The following is a 7,687-nucleotide window of genomic DNA, read 5'->3' on the forward strand; positions in this document are numbered from 1 at the left end:
GTATTCCGTTGGTCTTGTCCGCGTTTCACCCGGTTCCTTCGCCACCATATACCGATGAACATTGAACAACAAACGCACACACACACACACCGTGACCGGAGAAGACGATGTCTTTGGTATTCCACTCGGTTCGTCCCCTCGAGGTGTTCGGATCATTAGCGCTTGCGGGGCACGACCGTGTACGGCGTACGCAATGCAAGTGCAGGTGTACCACATAGGCACGGCGATTCTCAGGCGAGTGTCCGAGAGAAGGCCCGAGGGCGGATCGGGTAGCCGCTGTTAATCCGTTTCCATTCGACCCCGCGCGCAGTCGCACGCACGTTAAACGGTCCATTAGAAAATATTATGTTAATCGACGCGTACAGTCCGGCGTTTGTGTTCGGCCGACCGACCGCCGCCGCCGCCGGAGTCGCCTTCCGATCGCCGTCGTTTTCCCCGGCGATCGTTTTTCGCGTACGCAGTGCGGGTTCCACGTCCGATTCACGTTTTTTGTTTTTCCCAACGAGAAAACAATTTTAAAAAAATGTATTCAACAGTTTTTTCCGAGTGCTGCCGTTCGGAACACGTGTAAACTGAGTTCCAAAAAACACGCAAATACGCACCAAAAAAAAAAAAAAAAAAAAAAAAAATACCAAACATACGCTGAAATGTGCTGAGAAATAAAGCATTACGTATCTCGATCCAAACGTGATCTAATGGACTAATATTTTGTAAAATATACTATGGGCTGCTCAATCTTGTTACATTTACTTAACATCCATATCCCCACTTTCAATTCTCTAACATCGTACGATTTTGATAATCCTATCGATCGCATTTCTCGTTTATGTAATCGGTTTAAACATTTTACGCATTTGTTTAAGTCCAACTGTTTAACTATTAATTACAATTTATGAGCTAAATATTATAATATAATTTGGCCCCCACACGAACTTGTTCAATGGGACCCATTATCTTTCCGAAGAAATAAACAACAATAACAATTACAAAAAATAATAATAATTGTTCTTTTATTTCATTTCATTCACTATTATTACTATTTATCGACCGTTTTTTCATTCTTTGTATTCTTATGTATTGTATTGTACTTGAACCTTCGGGCATTTACACAATAAATAAATCAAGAAATTTGTGGTCAATTAAAATATTGATTTCATTATTTGAAGTTTGAATTGAAAATAATTGAATTAATGACATGTTTAATAGGCAATCGGTTTAAATTATTTTTTCTTTCAAATCTTCCGAACCTTAAATACAAATAAAACAATGTAAAAATATATAAATATTTAAATGTTTTACTTTATACATTAGAAATTGCACTACACAATAAGATATTTCAAACGTAAATATATGACGATTACTTGATAGTAAATTGTTGTACACCCAAAAAATGTTTCGACATCTATAGACAACATTGGATACATACATAGAATTTAACTGTATATTATTGAATCATGCCCAGAGCTATCCTTAGAATTCGTGAAGCCCAAGACGAAAATATTTGTAACACCTTATAGCTATTATATCTACCTATAACCATATAAGAACATCAATCATTTTTTATCACACAAAATATTTGGAAGTTACTAGGTACACTAATAGCAATTTAAAATAAGCATTTTTTTTATAAAATATCATAAATAGGAAAACAAAACAAAATAATTTTACAGTGAACTTAAATAATATGTTTTTTTATTTACTAATCCATAATTCATTAATCGTGACTTGACATTTATACAAATTTGCTTTAATATAATAACATTAATATTAACAGACAAATACATAAAAATATAATAAAAAATCATTTTATTCGTCAAAAATTAATTTTTCTTGTCGTATATTTTCTAACTTTAACATAGTAGCATATTTTAATATTCATCACTATCACTGTAACTAGATTTAACTTTTTCAGCATTAAATCGTCATAATCATTAAATTGAAAGTTTACATTTATTTGTCTTTCAATTTAACCACTCTCGACTATAGTATAATAATACTTTTAATACTTTCTAATACTTTTTTAAAAAAATTGAATAGTTTTTTTGCGTTAAAATTGATGTTCTTTAGTAGTTTAAGTTTTCATTTTTCAGCACCACAAGTAAATTTTCGGAATTATCGCGTAATCGATTATTCATTACAATATAATTGTATTTTTTTTTTCTAAAATCTTATTTAACTTCTTTGCCATTTTTAAATTTTAAGTAAACAACTTTATTTTTCAAATCTTCGACTACTTTTAAAGAATCGAAAAATATTGTTCCTTTATTCTGAAATTCAATTTAATAAATGTAAAGTTATATACTGCATCATTGTTGTCAAATATTTTTATAATTAACTGGAATTTCTTCAAATGTTCGTCATAATACATAGTAACGTTAATCAAAATTTTCCCATCTCGTTATTATGAGTTCAGATGAAAATGGAAGCTCGTTTTTTGTTAAAAATGTATTTATACGTAAAAGTGATTTTAGGAAATTTTTATAACTAACCACCTTGTTTACTTCTCAAAATCCTTCACGAACATTTTCAGTAAGCCGTTAGTACTGTTAGCGGTTAGGTTAGTTTAACTGGTTGGTTTAACAGAAAATGATAACTCGTCGATGAGTGCAAATAATTGAAGTTTGGAAGGAAAAAAGATCAACTCCGTCTCACCGCCAACAATATTGAAATATTGTTCACTGAAGTAATATTCACTGGGATAATTTCCTAATTTATAACCAAAATGCTTTCTACGAAAATATAACCGTGCTATTTAAATTAACATTTTACTCTAGTGCTCATTTAAATCCCGTAAAGGGTCGACTTGTGACGTTAAATATAGTATAGTAATTGCACGACGGTACAATTCGTGATACCAAATTACAGTAAAATTGAAAAAGGAACGCCGCAGTTCGCAGGTCAGAATTTGCATAGCACTGTGTAATAATTATTTATTCGTATGGAATTTTCTCTATGCGTAGGGTTATCGAGACGGATGAATTGAACACTTTTTTATGGGAACAATAACGTTTTCGCGTTCCATTAATTTGTTATTACACTGCGGGCATCACGGGTCTTACGGTAAAAATATGTTTTTTTTCTTATGCTCGTAAAATTTCGGCACGAACTAATTACCGGAAAATATAGTCGATATTATAATAGGATATAACCATTACAATAAATTTTTGTATTATGTACATCGAACGTACCACGAATGCATTGTGTTACATAATAATATGTTTTTCTCATACGACACGTGTTTGGTTAAAACATTATACACTCGGCGGCGGACGACAGTCACTATCGTCGAATTATATTAATGTTATAATTTTTGTTTTAATTAGTACTCAGACCGAAGTATATCGATCCGCCGTCGTACAAATATTTGCAAACGTTCAACTTGATATAATATTAAATTTGTTGTCGTGCCAACAGAAAACCGTACTTCGGGTTTCAGATCGTGTGAGCGTCTGTAATATATTATTGGTTCTGAAATGATGGGGGTGTTTATTTTTTCTACCCTCCCTACATCATATGGTAGGATATCCCTAGAACGGCGTATATGGACTTTGCCTAGCTCAGCACCACCGCGTTATTTACGCATCGACAGAATCGTGGTGATAGTCCACCGACATATTTGTGTCCGGCTGGCCGAGAATAAAACGTCAAAGGTAGATGAAGGATACACCGTGGTGCCGATCAGTGAATCTTTAGACCGGGCAGACTCCTCAGGCATAAGTTTACAGTTGCATTAGGTGGTACGCGGTTCGAATGTTTGAGACCACGTCGACATTGAATATTACACCGGTATGTTTTATAGTTCTATATGATTTGTTTGTATATTCGTTTGTCCGTTCGTTTTTTTTTTCCGCTAAAGTTATAATTCTCAAAACACGTGTACACACATTACGACGTGTCCAAACATGCCAAACAAATAAATATTAACACCGGAGCGTGACGAATAATATGTGGTCATGTTACAGTATCGTTGCGGTCTTATCGTACGCGACACGTCGTTGAAACCGAACGGAAACATTACGTCAACGTGATATTTTACCGTTCGCACGTATATTGTTATTGTTATTATTATTATAAGAACGCGACCGTGTTAAATTAAAATTTAATTTATACGCTAATTCTATATTATTGTAATACGAGTGGAAATAAAACGGTTGTATTGTCACTGGCGAATAGTACGGCGATGTAAAGCATCGAAAAGCATGAAAAGCATCGAAATGCGACGAACATCGAAGTCAGTAGGAATACGATTTCGGTGTGTTCGAGATCTATCGTCCTCCGACCTTATTTCGACAGCAATACCGGCCGAACACTGAAGATTTTCATTTGCACGCCGTCGTCAATATGCGCCAGACAACGTCTTGAAAGGCTGCACTGCAGACTCTATTGTTTTCGTTGTGTTAGATCGACGTATAATTATAATGTAACACAAAAATTTCTACTCCGGGTCAAGGGCATATTTTTGTGGGGGGGGGGGGATGAGCAAGCTGCGGTGAATACTTCACTCTAATCAATTTACAAAAGTCGGCAATGCTTTGTTCGACGATTGCTAAAACCGGTAAATTTCTGTTTCGTACTCAGAAATCAAATAATAGATATTTTATTTTACATACGGTTTATTCAAACGTTGAGAATAACTAGATCCTCGGCTGATGACAATCGTTACCACGCGAAAAATTACTGTCGCTTGCATAAGCGCAACTTGGGGTGACTTGGGTGTGCTTAGCACCCCCAAATGTGTTTATGTTAATTTACATTTAATTACTAATTACTCATTATGTATAGAAAAACAATAGTTTTTGAGTTTTTTTTTATAAATATATAAATGTTTATACAATACAAAAATATTTCGCAACGCGAAAAAAAATATCTTTGCTATAGGGTAAAAATTTCAAGTTTCTAGCCACATTACTTTTGGAATTATGACTAAATAACTAAAATTTGAAATGTGAAAGTCTTATTTATAGTGTATTTTTCCCATTTCAGGACAGTTTTTTAGGACGTCTAGAAAGACTATTAAGATTTAAAAAATGACCTACCTAAAGTACAAATGCATGCCAATTTAAAATCTAAAAAATGTTTTAGAAAAAACTTTTAGACCAGTATTTCTATCCGAATAAGTGTTAAGCAAATAAAATACAAACATCATTATAAAACCATAATATCCTTCGCTTCAGTCAAAATCTAAAAGTGATCATGTAATAAAACATTTGTGTTTACAATTTAAATTTAGAAATATTCATATATTTACCAAATATTTTAGTAACTGTTGAATTGTACGGTTTGCGGATGTTTATAATCATTAAGGAAAGTGAAAAGATAGAAGGGCTTTAGCACCGCCAGTTTTTTCATTGAAATTGCGCCCCTGGTCGTATGCTTAGAGAAACAATACTAAAAATGTGTACACATGGATTTTTGTAATAATATAAGGTTGGGAATTTTTTTCCGGTTGTCCCGCTCTTCAAATAGCTAAAATTACGCTTCTTTGCTTAGGGCTCAGCGATATCGCCAGAGTGATCCACCGGGACACGCATGGACGTGTAAGATTCGGACGCGCATTAACCACGTTGATATTGAAACGCGTATTGTTCTCGGATTCGGATACGCTGACGTACATCCGCGATGCGTCGACGAAAATATATTTCCTATAATGCATACACGAAACCATCGTACATCGTAATATACGTGTGCATCGGGCCGAGACGTATTAGGGCGGGTCGTGGCGCCACCGAGTTACTTAAGCGTAATTACTACATGCCCTAGATGCGTCTGATAATAATACGCGTAGATATCGTATTTATAATTATCTTATAATAACCGAGGAAAAGAACAAATTGTTGAACGTAATAAATAATAAAAAATAAATAATAAATAAACCCCTTGATGACGGTGGGCATTATAATAATTATTTGTGCGTTATTTTCGAGACCAACGCTAACACAATGCATCATAGCCATAATACTGTGTAACAGACGTCAGGCATTGTGACGTCGCGATGATTATGAATCGGATTTTTACACTATTATGTACTGACGTTTGTACGCGTTTGTCGTGTTCCAAAGGATATTGTTTATTTCATAAATCATTAGGACTAAACATTAATTTTTATGCGTTTCATAACAGATACAATTTTATGACTGGCGCCGTTATTGCCGTCGTGTATCAGTATAGTATACTACTTACAGTTAGGTTAATTAGTATACTACTTACAGTGATCGCGGTGGGTCGAACACGGAAATATTACAAAGCATTGCACCGGTTAGGTTAATCGTTGAAAATACCAAACGAAAAACATACCGAAAGCACCGGTGTTAAAATGCTACCGATATTCGGATATTCTGTCTCTACGCAGAGCCCTCAAGTAACCCCGTAAATGTTACGTGAAATCGAAAGGGACGTGGGAATAATTCATAGTCGTTTTTACTCCCGAAACGGTTTCCGAAGAAGCACGTAATGCTGCACACTGAGTCGTGTGAATGATAATTAAATCTCATCGAAGTGCATAAACGTAAACGTTTTGCGTCAACAGGTGTTCAAAGAAAACGAAAATCACGTCGTGATAATTGAATAATTTCTTCGCAGTACGTACACGGTTTGATCGAAAACGTATTCAATTGTTGAACGTAATACGATTTGTCGTGAACTAAACCGTAACGCCGAATGTTTTAATAACACCACGGTTTTAATACCACGGTATATCTTAAATCGTGATTAAGACGAACGCACACGGTTATCAACGACACTCGCGATAACACACAAGTCCTATTCTTGCGGTCGACAGCGGACGCAGTTACCAAACTTCGTTGAAGTCGTTCGCGTCCGACTTGATTGACGCGGGCTTACCACGTCCGGAACGCGAAACGTTGCTTAATAATATCTGTTGCCGTTTCCAATTGTTGTAAATCAATATTTTTATCAAGTCAACCGCAAACGATCGCAGTGACTGTACAGGATGGGCGCACGTGCGTGCGTTGTACGGACGAGTTCGGCGAAAGTTAGGAGCGAATCGAATGTACTGTGACTATGGCCGCTGTACATTAATATTAAGGTATATTAAACGGGGGGCCCGTCGTCCTGAACGCGTTCCGAGGAGACCGCAAACGACTAGTGATAAATCATCAACAATTAGTGTGAGCGTATCAACGTTTTCCTCGTGGACGGGTGGGAAGTCGCTGTCGGTTCGGTGCGTAACTCGGTTTTTTAATAGTGATTCGAGCCCAAAACAGCAATAAACAGTGGTCTAGAGGTGATGTTTTAATGAGATTTTTCAGGAAAACGTACACGAGAAAACCGAAATGTTTGTTCGTACGACTTCTGCGTTTCGAACACAATAATGCGTTCCGCTAAATGACGACTATCAATAGCTGATCTATAGATGAAATTGAAATAAAAAATAATTGTTTTTCGGTCGTAATCTAATGCTATAATATTTGAGAAGAAACGTTATGTTTATCTGGGTCAGCATGTGTGTTATACGTGTATTTAGTTTTACTAGCGTTGATGATCACGTGACACCAGGGGTCTTGCCGTTTTCGCTTGAAGTTTGTCTCAATTATAGTTTTCCCAGAATAGAGACTTAATTACGAATCACAATATGCGAACTCACGCGTGGTAGAACCCGTTTTCGCGTGTAAAGTTTATGACACATAATCGGCACTTAATCGTTCGTAATATTGCCAAGTCACACGGG

Source organism: Sipha flava, unplaced genomic scaffold, assembly GCF_003268045.1.
Source record: "Sipha flava isolate LNK unplaced genomic scaffold, YSA_version1 46_pilon_pilon, whole genome shotgun sequence".
Lineage (NCBI taxonomy): Eukaryota > Metazoa > Arthropoda > Insecta > Hemiptera > Aphididae > Sipha > Sipha flava.